This window comes from Rousettus aegyptiacus, unplaced genomic scaffold (genome assembly GCF_014176215.1).
Source record: "Rousettus aegyptiacus isolate mRouAeg1 unplaced genomic scaffold, mRouAeg1.p scaffold_m13_p_7, whole genome shotgun sequence".
Classification (NCBI taxonomy): domain Eukaryota; kingdom Metazoa; phylum Chordata; class Mammalia; order Chiroptera; family Pteropodidae; genus Rousettus; species Rousettus aegyptiacus.
The window spans coordinates 89120483-89137086 of NW_023416310.1; the positions used below are offsets into that span (position 1 = coordinate 89120483).

The following is a 16604-nucleotide window of genomic DNA, read 5'->3' on the forward strand; positions in this document are numbered from 1 at the left end:
CTTCCCACCAGAGTTGATCACGGCAGCTCCCCTCACGCGCAAACCCCGAGGCCGCTCATCCAGCGCTGAGGTAGCTTGTAGGAGGGAGGCCTGCAGAGTCCCTTGTAGGAAGCTCCTCTGGTTGTCTTGAGCAAGATACCACAGCAGCCTGCTTGACACCTGTGCTCATCCCCGATGCTGGTAACAGATTGTCAAGGAGAAAGCCCACAGTGGCTGCAGCAGCTCCGTGAATAACTATCACCTGAGAGCTGGGAAACAGCCAAAGCCTCATGAACCTCACCAGTTCCGCGGATCCACAGGGCCCAACCTGAACACTGAGAAAACCAAGTCCTAACCACAGAACCAGGCCTCAGTTTTTGTCACATGGGAGAGGAAGGAGACCTGTTCTGAGTGGCCCCAGCAGTTGTCAGCCCATTTAACAAGTAAGGAAGCAGACTTTGCAGATTTGAGTCATTTGCATGGGGTCACATAGCTTATAATAATGGTAATAATAAAGGTATATAGAATTTTTGATTTTGAACCAGGTTCAAGGGTTGCTGCTGAAATGAACATCAGGTAGAATTGCCAAGAGTCGGAACTGAGTGCTGGGATAGGTGATGAGCTCCCCGTAATTAGAGGTGTGCAAGCACAGACTCACTTCCTTGCCAGGGAAGCTGCAGAGGGGCTGCAAGTCCTGGCGGGAGAGAGAGAATTAAGGCAGGATGGTTGCAGAGCCGTTTTCAGCTCTGTGGGGCAAGAATTATTTCATTTACCTCCGCATCCCCAGTGCCTGGTCCGGCACCTGGAAAAGGGGAGGTGTAAGGCCTTCCCTGTTTGTGCTCACAAGAAACAGGCAAATGAACGCATCCTATAACTAAAAAGGGTGACGATGACGGGGGTGGGTAATTCTTGTCTAATTCTCTTGCCCTCCCCTTAAAGCACTAGTTCTCAGCACAAGGAGCACATTGGAATATTTGGGGAGCCAGAGCAGATGCACCCCATAATATGTTGCTTCTCAGCAAGATGCCAGGCACTGTGCTTTGCACTTTACACACATTATCTGTCTCATGAATCTGCACCACCGTATGAAGCAGAAATTCTTGTTATCGCATTTCACAGACAGGGAAGCCAGGGCTTAGGGAGGTTACGTCGGTTATGGAGGTAGTCACAGACAGCAACAGTAAGAAGAACTACCTTGTATGGGGGACTTTCTCTGCTAAGCGCCTTCCATCAACCTTTTTCTCCTTTGATCCCCAGAACGACCTTGTGAGATAGGAGTTACTATCTCTACCTTTTCAAAAAAGGAAACTGAGGCTCAAATTAAGTCACTCACCCAAGGTTACTGAGCTAGTCGGTAGCAGTAACCAGGCCTTGGGGCGGGGGTTGGGGGGGGCGGAGGGGGATGACTATGTTTGTCATTTCAGATTTGCAGCGTGAGGAAGGAGAATGGAGAGAGCACTGGCCCAAGAGCTAAGCAACCTGGGTCCTTTCCCAGTCCCGTCATGGTCTCTGTGTGGCCTCAGGCAGGTACTACCTGTCTAGGGTCTCAGTTTATCCTTCTGGAAAACCGAAAAGGGAGGTGGAGATGGGCCTGATTTCTCAGCAACTTTCCAGCCGTCATTTTCCATGACTCGATTCCCCACCGTGAGTTCTGGGCCACAAACCAGTTGGCTTCCTCCCTCCCTCTCCGTGAGACAGAGAGCTGGCAGGAGGGACTGATCCGCCTCAATTCTCCCACCTCCTTTTTCCTCCTCCTCCTCCTGGACTGGGACACACCTACTCCAACTTTCTCAGCAGCCTCCACGGAGTGCGCGCGCCTTTCTGCTCCCTCTCTGCACCTCCCTCCTGAGCTGGTCAGTCGGGCGCTAGTGAAAGGGGTTCCGGCCCAGCAGCCCAGCCGGGGGCACCCTCCCCTACCTGAAGGGCACAGGTAAGAACTGTTGGAGGATGGAAAGTTCGGGAGGGGATACAAAGCTAATCCATTCTTGTGCCTGGTCCCAGAGAAGGCGGGTTTTGAGGGCTCTTGGAAAGTGAGCACAAGCCAGGAGATGGCTAAGTCAGGAATGGTGGGGTACCCCTGGGCCTTGGATCACCTAGGTACACTAAATGAAGCCAGAGATGCAGCCAGCCTGAACCTAGGGGCTGAGGACTGTGGCTCAAAAATAGACAAGGCTAGGACTTTGATCTCATGGAGGAGCAAGGTCATATTTGCACGAGTGGAAAGGTGGACTCTCATCCCTGGAAGAATGAAATTCCCTGCTTGGGATTTCTGGGGATGAGCCTTCAGGGGGATGTGAGAGCTGTTTTCTCTGTGGTTTTAGGGGAAAACGCTGGGGCCAGGGAACAGAGAGGTGCTGGCTGCTTGTGTGTGTTCAGGGGACACAGAGGCCCTATCACAGACAAAGCCACCTGGTGAGGAAGAGGGAAGGCCTGAGGGACAGTCGGATAACCTGGCCAGCCCTGGGTCTCCTGCAGCTCTTTAGAAGCACCCAAATTAGTACCTCAGCTTTGCCGGCTGTAAAATGGGGGTGCTTACAGTCTCCAAGGGCTGGGAAAGTCTGCGACTGGGTGAGGCACCAGAGGCGGCACTGGGGTTGGGAGCGGGGAGTGGGAACAACTCTGTTCCCCTATCTCGGGGGAACCTGATGTGTATCTTTGGAGGCAGGAGAGCTGGAGTGGAAGACTGAGCCGAGCCACCAGGCCAGAGTTCAGCCTTCTCCTGTGGGGTGAGGGGGTGCCATCCGCCCCGATGCGGGCAGCAGCAGGACTGTGCCCAGGTTTGCTGAGGGCTCAGAAAGCCTGCCTCTGTTCTCAGCCACACTCCGGATCTGACACCTGGGCTCAAGAGAGAGGAGGGAGGGAGAAAAGCATAATCGGGTCTAGTCCTTCCACTGGTTTTATGAATGGGGAGCTGAGCCGGGGCAGGTTAATGGTGCCCGCCGCACAGGACACTACTAATAGTTACTATTATAGCTGATACTTACTGGACGCTTCCTGTGTTTGGGGACTGGGCTGAGTACGCGTGGTCGTTTGAAAAATTTGAGTTTTCAAAGCAGGCAAGGTAAACAGGAATTTCGTTATTTGTGTCTCTGTGACTCACAGGTTGTATAGCCTAGGACAGTTATACACCGATCTGGGCGTATTTCCCTATTTATAAAATAAAGGTGGTTAGCTATTGTTAAGATTCATAATTAATTGATCCCTCCCAACAAGCCTGTTGGGTCGGCAGAGCAGGAATGATTGTGTGCATTTTGCAGGCCCAGAACCCAAGGGGCTCAATGCCCCGTGGTCAGTAAGCTGTGAGCCTGGGTTTCTGCACAAAGCACAGGTTACACTTCTGGTGCTGAGGAAGGTGCTGAGTCCCTGATGCTGGCTAGCCCGAAGGAGTGAAACAGAGAGGTCCCCTCTGCCACGAGCTCCCTGGGCCTCAGTGTCCTCATCTGTAAAATGGGGGAAGAATTAGGGGGAGTCAAGGTCTTCCTGAAACTCCCCTCTGATTCTGTGATTCTTAGAGACCTCCTTTAGGACCAGATCAAGAAGGACATTGACATTCTCCAGCCTTACATGTCAGCGGTGCCTGTGTTTTCTACGGGGAAGGGCTGCCAGGCTCCCCCATCCCCATCTGTGAGTTGGGCGCCATGCTCTGCTCCCTGCACACTCTTCTCTGGGTGTGACTGAACTTGCCTCGGCCTGCGGGTTCGCCTTCCGGTGGCTGCATGACAGGTCATGGCACTGGCACTGTTGCTGGCCAGGTGAAGGCAGGTGGGAGAGAACATGGGGCAGGAGACAAGCCTTAGAGAAAACCAGTGTGTGCTCAGGGTGGTGTAGTCAGGGACCTTCCTGTACCCCCTGGATGGGCCCTGCCTTTTGGGTCTTTTCAGGACTAAATGGGCAGAGCCTCCAGAAGCTTCCTGTGCTTCCTGGGTCAGAACCTCAATACTACTATTTCTATAACTAATGGTTCTAATGGTTATATTTATAATGAGGGTTTCTAGATAGGTGTATAAGAAAGTGTGGGTCCAAATCCTGGATATTATTAGTTGTGTGACCTGGGCCTCAACTTCTGCAAAGCTCAGTCGCCTCATTTGAAAAATGGGGATAATAATATCCTTTCTCAGAGGCAATGTGAGAATGAAATGGGGTAACATGTGTAACACACAAGGCCTTATTTATGATGTTCATGGTCATCAATCAAGCTGCTCCCTGCTTCCCCTAGGGCAGAGATCACCCACAGCGCCCTGACGTGTCCTTCCTAAGACAAATCACAATTGTAATTTTCGTTATTTGTATATTTTTTGTTTGATATTGTCTCTCCTATAAACTGTTTGCTTGCTGCTCTGGCAACCATGTCTAAAACAGTGCGTACAAGTAGCTCATTGCATATCTGCTGAATGAATGAATTTTCATTTCTAATTCACAGATGAGAACTGTCACTCAGAGGGACTAAGCATTAGCCCAACCTAATCACAGATAGGGGGGTTGGGAGTGGAAGGGGCCGGCAGAGAGATAATTTAATCAGACAGATGGAGACCCTGGAGCCTCACCAAAGAAGGCTGATAACTTGGTTGAGGTCACACAGCAAGTGAGTAGGGAAGGCAGGACTACTACCCAGAGCTTTTTGCCTTCCTCTCCCTCTCTCTGCCTAGTCCAGTTCATGAGATGATACTGTTTTCTATGTGGGTGGTCAGTCTTGGAGGCCAGTAAATCATCCCACATACCCTAGAGACAATCTGAGATCAACAAGCGGCTTAATCCCTAGACTGTAAGCTGCACATTAGGGGACAAGGGACATAAACCTCATCAATCAGACCCTTCCCTCAATACCCACCAATACACACGTGCACATATATACACATGTGCATGCACATGGCACTTCATCACTGTTGCCAGCCAGTCAGCAGGTATCCGTAACTGTGCAACCGTAATAGCCCTCAGGAGTCCCTGAGATCCATCTTCAAGAGTTATTAGTCCCATGACCTGGTTCAGTGTACCATTTCTGGGAGCCGTTTATGAGTATGGGATTTAAATGTTGGAAAGAGAACCTGATTTCCTGAGCCCTTCTATGCTCCCGTCACCACGTTAGCCTGTTTCAGATATACCTCCTCTTCTACTCTGCACCACTTCCCTGCAGGCCAACTCTCATGAACCTCTCTCTCTTCTTTCTGCTGTTGCTCTTGTTGTTTTCAGTGTGGAGACAAAGACTCAGAAAAGCTAAGTCACTCTTTTTCAGTCACGTAGCTTCTGTTCTCTTGACAGATACTTAATTCGAAAGACACTGAGTAAACACTGATGATGTGTCAGGCCCCCAAAGGTTCGCGGTTGGTGGAGGCAGGCCCACAACTGGAAGGCTGAATCTCTAGAGGCAGGTGGTAAGAGAGAGACAAACTCAGGCTGGCATGGGGGCCCGGACTTATAGAATCAATGATATCTTCTTGCCGGAGCTGGCACTGACCGTCAGATTTGAAGGCCGAATAAGATTTAAATAAGAAAAGAGAAGTGGAAAAGGCAATTCAGAAAGAGGAAGTAGCATGTGCAAAGGCACAGCAATTCAAAGAAAACAGCGGGAGTGTGCGGGAAACTATCAGCTGGATGGGGCCAGGTCACCGAAGGCCTTGTGTGCCGGGCGAAGGGATATAGCTTTTTTTAAAAAACGTAATTTATATATAATTTTTTATTGATGGGAAATTATAGAAATACACAAATGTAAATGGAATAGTATTTTAAAAACCCGTTCATCCAGTTTCAACAATTATGTTTCCTCTATATCCCTACCAAGTCTTGCTTCACCAAATTATTTTGAATCAAATCCTAGACATATAATTGCATCTAGAAATATTTCCATGTATATCTTTAAAACATAAGGTCTTCAGAAAACCATCACAGGAGCATGGCTTTTATTTTGTAACTACTGGAGGATGGTGTTGATTTTAAGTCAAAGGGTGTCTTGGCTAGTGTATATGGCCGTGGGATAGAGCATGAATTTAAGGAGGGGGGTTAAAGTAGAAGGTTAAGATGTGTTGTCTTCCCCTTGGCCAACCACAGGGCCTGATATTTTTACCATTACCCATTGATTAAGAAATAATTTCCCCAAATACACATCTTCTTGAAAGAGGTAATGCCTTACATATTTTCCACTGGGAGCCTGCAGAAGAGAGAAATCCCTCCCTGCCCCCATTCCTGCTGGGTCGTTTTCCATTCCTGAGACTGGTGTGTCCCCTGCGAGGTGAGGTGAGGCGGCAGGGCAGCTGTCTATCCCCTGGCTGGGGGCAGGGAGCCCACACTGAAGAATTCTCCAGTTCCCAGTTCCCGTTCGGCTCCAGTGCCCAAAGCAGTTGGCCTCGGAGCAAACTGAGCAGGACGGTACACGCCAGCTGTGAAGTGACATCAGCGTGTGTGTGCATGTTGGCCCACGTGTGCTCACGTGTCCCAGGTCAGAGCTGCTGGCTGTCTGTCACTGCAGCATCCCTTCCTCTCTGGGAGCCTCCCAACAAATGCAAAGCTAGATGGCACAAAATGCATCATTTTAGACATTTAGACGTTAGCCTTGGGGAGTGGCAGAGCTTAATATGAGCATGGCGCCATGGCTAGGCGCATGAGCTCTAGAGCTAGGGCACTCCAGTTCCGGTCCTGAATGCCGCTCTCTGTCTCTGTGAGCTTGGGCACATCATTTCACCTCCCTGAAGGGCAGAAGGGTGCATGATGCTCTCTACCTTACAGAGCTGCTACGTGTTGACACATGTAAAGCTCTTAGCCTAGTAGTCATAACACATTAAAAACTTACTAAATATTAACTACTTTTATAGATTTGGAGGCTTCTGAAATCTTGGGAATTGACACAGAGAATCAGGGCATATCGGGAAATTCAAATCTTAGAATCTCAAACTCTTAGAAGCGAATGATTAGAAGAATGCTCTCGGATCCCTAGTATAACTCTCTACTCTGTGCAGTTTCCTTGTACAGTGTCTCTAACAAATGGTCAGCCTGACTTTTTATTTTTCTTTTTATAAACATTCAAAAACAGAGTGCATCAATTTAAGTTACAGCTTGATGAATTTTTACAACATGAACACCAATGGCGGCTGACCAGCAACCAGAGCAAAAAGCAGACATCATCAGCCCCCCACCCCAAAAGCCCTCCTGACACTCCTTGCCGGTCCCTACCCCTTCCCCAAGTGTAGCTGTTACTCAGCCGGCTGGCCTGTTCCCGAACACCTCGTGGGGGTGTGTACCATCGTTAGGAGAACTCTAATTATTAGAGAGGCTCAGCGAGTTAATTTGGAAGTTACTCAGTTAAACTTAACCTTTAAATTATTTTGTTTTCACTGTCATATTTCAGTGGCGGCCAGGTTTGGTGCTGATCTTCCCAAATGCCTAGGGCTGTTATTTAAAAGATTTCTCAGCCCTATCCTAAGTCTACAAAATTAGAAAGTGGGGTTGCGGGGTGGGGTGAGGGAATCCGTATTTCCACAAGTTCCGAGGGGACTCCAGGTGAGGTCCAACTGGGTTTGGGAACCCCTGACGAGTGGTTCAGAGCTCAGACTCGACTCAGGCTATTGGTTCCAATCCATGCTCTACACTTACTGGCCATTGACCTTGGACAAGGCATTTGGACTTTTTGGCCCTCAGTTTTTTCATTTGTAAAATGGAGATGAAATGATAGTACCTACTTCCTTGGTCCATCCATAGGAAATGTGTTCGCTAAGGGACAGGTGCTACAATCGGCATGGCTTTTACTGGGAACAGCCCGTCCGTAGTGTAGCCAAAGAAGTGTAGATTTGGTGTCTTTCGCCTTGTGTTTGAGTCCCAACTGGACCACTTGCAAACAGTATAACCTTGGACAAGTCTTTTGACCCTGTGGGGCCTTGACTTCCTCATCTACAAGATGGAAATACCCTTTGCTCTTTGAGGGGATCAATTAAGAAAACGAACCGGAAAACTGCTCTGAGAACAGAAAAATTCGACATAAAGTAAAACCCAATGAACTGGAACTCAGCTGACCCTGGGAACCCAGTGGAAAGCGGGCTCACCACGGTGCTTGCGGTCCCGTGGAGGGCGGGCCCGGGGGGTGGGCGGGGACGGGGAGCTGCTGAGGCTCCGCTTTTCCACAGGCCTGGTGTGCCCTGGCACGCCTCCCACGCCTCTCGGGTTTTGAGAACTGTCTCCTTCCTGGTTCCTGGGGCAGGAAGAGTCCAAGATCCCATAGCTATGAAATCCTGCACAATTTGCCAGTCAGAATGCTTTTATTATTTAAATGCTTTCCCTCTTATTACTGGCCTTCTTTGAAGTCCTTCACTAGCATTTTTAGGAAACTTTTAGACAAAGTATAATATGCATACAGAAAAGTGTACAAATCTTACATGTACGGCTCAGTAAACTTTCCAGAAACTAACCAGCTCCCAGATGAAGAAACAGAACATTACGACCAGCCTATAAACCTCATTTGTACCCCTTTTCTCGACCACCCCCTGCCCCACCACAGGTAACTTTAATCTAATCCGTAGGTGAGTTTTGCCGGTTTTCAAATTTTATGTATTTGAAATACTACAGCATGTATTCTGTAGCATTCATATATTGTGCATGGCTGCTTTCGCCCCGCGTTCCGTGAACGAGATTCATCTGTATTGTTGCCTAGAGCAATACTTCATTTTCTTTGCTGCACAGTATTCCATCCTATGACCGTACCACGCTTTATTTATCTTTCTGCTCTTGATGGCCATTTGGGTCGTTTTCAGTGTGGGGCTATTTATTCTAAAGGGTGCTGCTCTGAATATCCTCATGTGATCTTTTGGTGAACTTATGCACATATTTCTACTGTGTATAGAATCAGAGTGGAATTGCTGGGTCATGAGGTATGTGTATGTGGATGGAACCCTTTTATTTTCAGGTTCAGTTCTGTTCATTGCAAGTGGAACACAGTTCACGGGACTGAGTCTTTACCTGGGAGACAGACCTGTTCACTGGAAAATAAATAGTTGCCTTCGGGGTTTGAGGTGCTGAGGAACAGAGAGATTGCAGACTTGGAGACTACTAGGTGAAAGTCAGGTGTGGAAATCAGATCGGCCACTTTCCCTCTTCTGTCTGCTCTTCTCTTTGACTTTAGAGATAACCTTATGTCTGCTTTGCCTGAAGGCCAATGTTCCCCCAAGAGTGATCAATGGACCTACAGGGGGAAATGTGTGCTCCAAGTCTTATGGCAGCTCTGCTAAATCAGGAATCAGACTCCTTGAGGATGAGGTTGTGATTTTTAACACAACGACATTTGAGAACCACTTCTCCAGCCTAAAAACGTCATGAAGACTGTGGTCTTCCTAACTTCCCCATCCCTTCTCCACTGGGGTCTAGGAGAGGGCCACATGTAGGATATGGACTTTGAAAGGAGGCCTGGTAGCACGTAAGATCTTAAAGAAAAAGAGTCCCCAAACACGGGTCACAACAAAATCATCCTGGAACTTGCTAAACATCCATTCCTGAGCTCCACCCCTAAGGATTTTGATTCAGTGGATCTGGGGCGGGGCTGGGAATACACATTTTTAGCCACCCCCCCACCCCCCCCACCCCCACCCCCCCGCCAAACCCTCACTCCCCTAGGGGATTCCCAATGGTGGAAACCACTGGTTCAAGTCAATGGCCAGCCCTGTCGGTGAGAACACAGCTCCACTGAGTTCTGTGTCTGCCAATGTCTGGGTGGAGCACAGAGTTACTGTGGGTAAGAGGAAATCCATGTGGACAGAACCCAGGGGGCTTAAGTGTGGAACTAAGAACTTGGCCTGGAGCCCATCAGAGACTCATTTGCATCTCATTAGTATGCACCTTGATGCTCCCAAATCATCCCTACCCCTCAGTCAGGTTCAGCAGGCAAAGCTGCAAGACAGGGTGCCTCAGACAGCGGAACGGCCTATCTTGCCCCACTGTTAGAAGCCGTTCCCCACTTGCCCAGGCCTGCCTGCCTGCCAGCTTTGTGTCCTAAACCGTTCTGGCTCAGAGGGGAATGGCCTTGGATGGACAGACAATGCAGCTGGGATGGGCCAGGCCAAAGGGAACGGGATCAAGAGGGAGGACTAAAGATGGAGCCTTTGCTGAGAATCTGTGTTTGTTGGCATGAGTGGACCCATGATTATAGGATCCTGGTGTGAGGGAGGGATTGAATAACCCTCCCTCATGCCCAGTGCTCTTTCTAACCTGAGGGCACAGGAGGCAGGCCAGGACACTGTTAGACATACAGGTGATCGGAGTTTTGATCCTGGCTTGGCCAATACTAGCTGTGTGAACTTGGAAGTTAGGTAACCTCTCTGAGTCTCATTTATCCCATCTGCGTAATGAGGGTAATTATAGGCTTGCTCTAAGCTAACGTAAAAGCAATAATGCATGCCAAGGGCTTACCACAAGACTTGGAACATAGTAAATGCTCAATAAACATCATTTGTGACCAGTGCCTGTGCTTCTATAATCAATTCATAATCCCCAAACCTTGCTATCGTTAGGGCATCATTTGATAATAGCTCAGGGTAAAGTGTTACTCAGTAAGGCAGAAGAGCAGGGACTAGTCCCGCTTCTCAGATGGACAAGTGGAGGTCCCATGAAAAGAGAAGGTTGCCCAGGGGTCTCCCACTTGTTCCCCTGCTGGGCCCTCTGATGTGTTACTGAGGCCCCATGGCACCAAAGGAGTAGGGCTTCCAGTCCCTGAATCATCTTCATCACAGCGGCGACCTCATGGGGGCTCACACGCCAAGCATTGTGCCAACTGTTTTATGTACTTTATCTTAACTGAGCCTCACAACAGCCTCGTGTTTACCTTCCTCAGTTTATATATGAAGAGACTAAGGCTCAGTCAGGTTCAATGATTTACTCAAAGTCATATAGCCATCGATGGGCATCACCAGGACTCAAACACAGGTCTCCTTCCTCCAGAGCCTGAGCAGGTGGCTGCGATGTTATGTAGCCCTGACTATAGCCTCCCTACCCGCCGGGGTGCCTGGGTTAGAGGCAGACCTGGCTGGGAGTGGCCACGGGTGGTTGATGGTCGCTTGCACAAGGAACTAGGAGAGGTTTGGTCTCAGCAACTTCTCAGAGCCAGCTAAGAGAAACAGGGTTCACCTCACTGGTGGCCACAGGGCCTGCTAGCTCCCGGGAAGGCAGTATGCTGCATCCTGGATAGAGAGGAGACTATGCCGAATGGCTTCATTTTAAAATCATATAAGATGGGGCCCAGCGAGGCCACCCCAACATGTCAGTGGCAGAATAAAGGAGACCGAGTAACCCTAATGTTGTGGGGTGTCCGTAACATTCTCTACCCCTTGTTTTCACTGTCCATCTTCTGTCCAGCTCAAACCCACCCTTCTGTCCTCCTCAAACTTGGAATGAGATCGTATAAATGACCCACGATGGGGAAAAAGGCAATAGGAATAGAAATTATTCTTATTTGAATGCTGCTTATGTTGTGGCTTGAGCTTTGCTACAGATCAGTGCAAGGAGAGAAAATGTCACAAAGACCCATAGGTGTGTGTGTGTGTGTGTGTGTGTGTGTGTGTGTAGAAAGGTGCAACTCCTGGGGCTCCTGAAGCATGGGGCAGGGATCAGTACATATAACAGAGACTAGTCCCCTCATTTCACACATATTTTTGAACACTTACTGTAATAGTAATAACATTACCATAATTACTGTAATAGTACTAATAATAGTAATAACATCAACGACTTTTTGTGTGCCTGGCACTATGCTACGTGCTTTCCATGCACGAGCTCTAAAAACCTCCAGTGAGGTAAATGATGCTAACCCTATGTCACAAATAGGGAAACTAGGGCTCAGAGAGAGGAAGCCAGGCCCTAAGATGAAAGCAGATGCAGGGTTGAGGGCAAATCTGACCCCAAAGCCTGGCTCCCTTCTCCTTGTACTCTCCTCCTGGCTAATAAGTAAGAGGACCACGACTTTGTGGCTTCCAGAGGAGCCCCCAGGTTGGGAGAGGAGCCGGGTTGGGGGAGCAACTTGGCCAGTGCAGAGCGCCCAGGATGGGGAGCCTGGGCTCTGGTTCTAGTTCCGCCACCAACATGCTCTGTGACAGGACAGAGCACTATGTGATTTCCCTTCTCTAGGCATAGTTTTCCTGTCTCTGTAAAATAGAGATTAGACTCCCAGTGTTTTCAAACCGTGCCCAAGGCTTGGGATATTTACAGAGATGCTTCAGAAAGCGAATGGGGAACGGGGGCTCTGGGTGCCCCAGTCACATCTCTCGCGGCAGCTCTGTTCTAATCCATTTCACACAATAATAATATAGTTCTACAATAACAGCTAGTATTCATTTAATGGTTGCTAGGTGCCATGCACTGTGTTAAATGTTTAATACTAACCGTTTAGTTGAACCTTCGGAACAACGATCTGAGGTTCAGTTAGTATCTTTTAAAGATAAGTAAAAACAGAGGCTCAGAGTTAAGTTGGATATCTAAGGTCACTCAAGTTGGAATTTGATGTCTGTATGTCTGAAAAGCTTCGCAAAGTATTTCATTGGATCAGAGTTGCAAGAGGCACAGAATAGTCAGTACCCCACCAGACAAGGCCCACGCAACAGGGACATTCTGGCCTGTGCAATTTGTTCTACTACTTGCAGAGCCTTCCCAGTCCTCTAGGGAGGTCTCTCTAGTAACCTCAGGACATAGCCTTCCTCCCTCCCAGAGGGTCAGCCCCAAACCCAGACCTACAGGAGGGCAGCCCTTCTCCCTTCTCCCCATTCCTCCTTCCATACACGGGCCTCCTAGTTCCTTCCTGGCTAGAGGGTCCCCCACCAGGAGGAAAGAATCAAGGTTTCCCATTAGCCTACCCATGGAGCTGAGTTCACACTTGAGCCCTATTTTGTCCCAGGGTACAAACGAAACCCCTGCTCGGTCTCCAAATCTTATAATGGATAAATGCCATTCTACACTCTGCTGAGCTGCAGCTGGTTTTGATCTTACAAACTCCTCTGGCCAGAGAACCCTGCAAGAATTGGGGCAGGACCTTTTGGTCCTGGGATGCCCTCTGGTTAAGGGGAACTTCAGCTCCATATGCAAAGCTCATGGATACACACACACACACACACACACACACACACACACACACACATACAGGTAACTCCAATAGGAAGAGACCTCTTGCTCTCTCTGGCCTCAGTGAGTTTGGCAAACTTGAATGCCCACAGCAGCCAGAGGGTAGCATTTGGGGGAGAAACAGGCCCAGTGCACAGATATGAGGCCATCTGGGACTCGACTGTCTTCACAGTTTGGATAGAGGTGTGGGTACAGAAAATATGCTTCTTCTGTTAGAAAACTGACCTTGGCAATAAAGGGTGGCTGAAACAGCATCAGTGTCTGGGAGATCTTGGGAGGGCGTGCCAGGAGACCACAGGCCCTGTCTAAAGGGGGCAGCCACCACTCAGCCAATTGCACCATGAAGGAACACCAGATACCGTGTCTTCCAATTTCTTAAAGAGAAGCCGAAATATGGATTTTTGGGTGAAGCTTTCCAATGTTGGTATGTTGACAACAACTAATTAAGCTGAAAATCATCAAACAACAACGTAATATATTATGGGCTGAACAAACCTAACTGCAGTCTGACAGCTTGTACACCACCAGTTGGCCACGTGGGATGGTCTTGAGGGGTCCTAAGATTTTATGTCCAACGCCAAGTCCATCTCTCCTTCTGCTCCTTGTGTAACCATCATGTAAATCCCGCAATGGTGTCCTGCCTCACTGCAAGTCTTTTCTTTGGCCTTAAAGGCCCTCGGCCACATCTCTGACCTTCCTCCTTTCTCCCTCTAGTCTTATCTGCATGACGGCCTTGCTCCTGCCTCAGGGCCTTTGCACTGCCTGTTCCTTCAACCTGGAACTCTTTCTCAAGATGGTTTGGTGGCTCAGATGTCACCTTGTTGCGTAGGACTCCCATGACTATCCTTTCCAAACTATCATCCTCCACCCATCACTCTCTAACCTTGCCTTGCATGATTTTTCTTCATGTTACTTTTCACACCTGATACAGTATATATTTTTTTAATTCTCTCTCACACATACACATGCTCTCTCTCTGCCATTAAGATACAATCCCCATAAAAGCAAGGACCTCATCTGTTTTGTTCTCTGTTCTAGAATGCCTGTTACAGGGTAAGCCCTCAATAAAAAAAAATACGAACTGAATGAATAAATGACTTTGGCAGAGAAGGCCCAGTAACAAAACACTTATCATCCCTTACTTTATCCCTTTTCTTCCCCAACGCCCAGGTGCCTGGAAGCTCTTTGTTGCCTTCAAATGTCCATCTGCCAGGGTCAAATTGTGACTTCGAGAGTCCTAGACATTTTAGCCTTTGCAGGTCTCTTCCTCCATTAAAAAAAATACTAAAAATATTTTCTGACAATGTTGTTGTAAAGATGAATATAGTATTATATAAGAAAGCGTTTTCTTATATAAAGTTTTGTTTTCTTTTTTCTGAATTTAAGAGAAATTAAAACATTTTCATGGGCTCTAAAAGTTCTGTGGGCTCTGGTGTGCCCACTGGGCCTGCCGGGTAGGTGGACCTTGAGTCTTCCTCTGAATTCCACACGTCCTTGGTTCCTGCACCAGGCTCTCTAGAGCCGAGCTGGCCAGAATGGTAGCCACTGGCCACATGCGGCTATTTGAATTTAAATTAATTAAAATTAAATAAAGTTACAAACTCACTTCCTCAGTTGTACTGGCCACATTTGAAATGCTTGATAGACGTACATGGCTAGTCATGTCAGATCTGAAGAGGCTCCCACCCAGGACAGCTCAGATATTGCCGTCACTGCAGAAAGTTCTGTTGAAGGGAACTGCTCTAGAGAATCGGCTCCAGCTACTCCGGCCTCCTCTGAGTCTCTCTTCTTGGAATATGGATTCTTCTTGAATTCGCCACCTACTAGGTGGGTGAACCTGGGCAGAGCCTTCGAATTATCTGAGCCTCGGTCTCTCATTTAAAAAATGTGAGTAATTATAAGTGTTATAATAAGGTTGGTTGGTACAACCAGATGAGGTTGGTACAATAACTGACTTGTACTGAGCGTATTCCAGAGCTGGGTTTTTGCCATGCGTTGGCTCATTCTGCCTTCTCAGCAGCTCCATAAGGTAGGTGCTATTATCATTTCCCTTTTCCCAGAATCAGAGAAGTTAAATAACTGCCCAGAGCCACGCATTTGCTGAGTGGTATTGCTGGGGTTTGAAACGAGATCTATGTGATACTGCAGCCCACTTTCTTATTACTAATTCTACTCGGTACTGTACTTCCTACCCAAAGACCAGGTGAGATCACACATGAAAACATTTTTTGAAAACTTGCATATTACCATACAGATAAAAGACAGTATAATTTTTGTCATCGATGATAGTAATCAGAATACTGGTAAAGAAGGGGACCCCGGTCCCAGCTCTTTTACTCATGCCCTGAATGAGGACTTTGTTGTTTTTCTTTCCTCTAATTCCAGGCTTCCACAGGCCTGGCCTCTACAGACAACCCTCCTGACACAGCCTCTCCGTCTGCTGGAGGTTTGGCTACCATTTACCAAGCCATTATTTGTCCTAATAAGATATTATTCTGCGTCTTTCCTCTCTGCGCTTTCACCTGTCATACCATCTATATTCCTTGCAGCCCTGGGAAATAGGTAGGAGTAGCTTTTATTGCCTCCATTTTACAGATAGGTAAATTGAGGCTCAGAAGAGAGAGGTTCTATAACCTTCCCAAGGTCACACGACCCATCTAGGGCTCAAGCCACTGGCCCTTATCCTGCTCATATCCAGCTCTTTGACTTGTTCTATTACATGAGAACCCAGCGGTGGCCACCTACGAACCAGCAAATGACTCTCAAAAACCTTCAGTGGCTCCCTACTTTGAAGGGGAAAAATAATTTCGGTGGCTAAAGACTTCCTGTCTAGCAGGCGCCTGGAATGTCACTTTCCTTTCACTTATGGTTTTAAATCTGATTCAAAGGCACAATCCCTCCTAATCCTACTCACTACCACCACCGCCGCACATACACCGCCTGTACGATTTCGCGACAGAATATGTTTAGGATTCTTTCTTGAGAGCCACAAGAACTAGCCCTAACACTAGATACCTGAGGCAGATGCAGTGGTGGGGAGGAGAGTGGGGTCAGACAATACACACTGAGGTACCCAAATTCACGGTAATTTTACATTTAGAAATCAGGGGGAGCATAGACATTCTCCCATCCAGAGGAATGAATCCAGTGGCTCTTTCTTTCATGAAAGGCTCTCCAAATTCTAAAAGATAGCTTATCTTATTGTTTTTTTTCCACAGCCTAGGAAATCAGGAGCATCCAGGTTCAGAAAATCTGGCTGGCTGTTTTCAATTCGGCCACTACCTTCCTGGGTGGCCTTGGGTGTGCCATGCAAATCTCAGTCTCCCTTATCTTCGACATGGAAGTAAAAGGGCGGATATGTTTCTTAGGGGTATTATGTGGGCTATTAATTAACATTTGTGTCATGCCTAAGAAAAGGGAAGATGTTGGGCCATGGGAGAATGTCACTGCTGAGCTGTGCCTGGGGACTTCTGGGAGTGATGGGGAGGAGTTTCATTGTCAGAAACAAAGCCTGACATTTTGAACAAATCTGGTAGGAGCTTCTTTAT

At 48.0% G+C, this 16604-nt stretch overlaps 1 protein-coding gene across 1 annotated transcript in view; it reads left to right on the forward strand.

Annotated features, from left to right (window-relative positions):
- Positions 1-1754: 1754 nt before the first annotated feature.
- Positions 1755-16604, forward strand: part of FAT2 (FAT atypical cadherin 2) — a 70631-nt gene continuing 55781 nt past the window's right edge. Inside the window, exon 1 of the mRNA XM_016118750.2 lies at positions 1755-1909. The gene's annotated coding sequence lies outside the window, so the exon portion shown is untranslated. The remainder of the gene's footprint in view (positions 1910-16604) is intronic.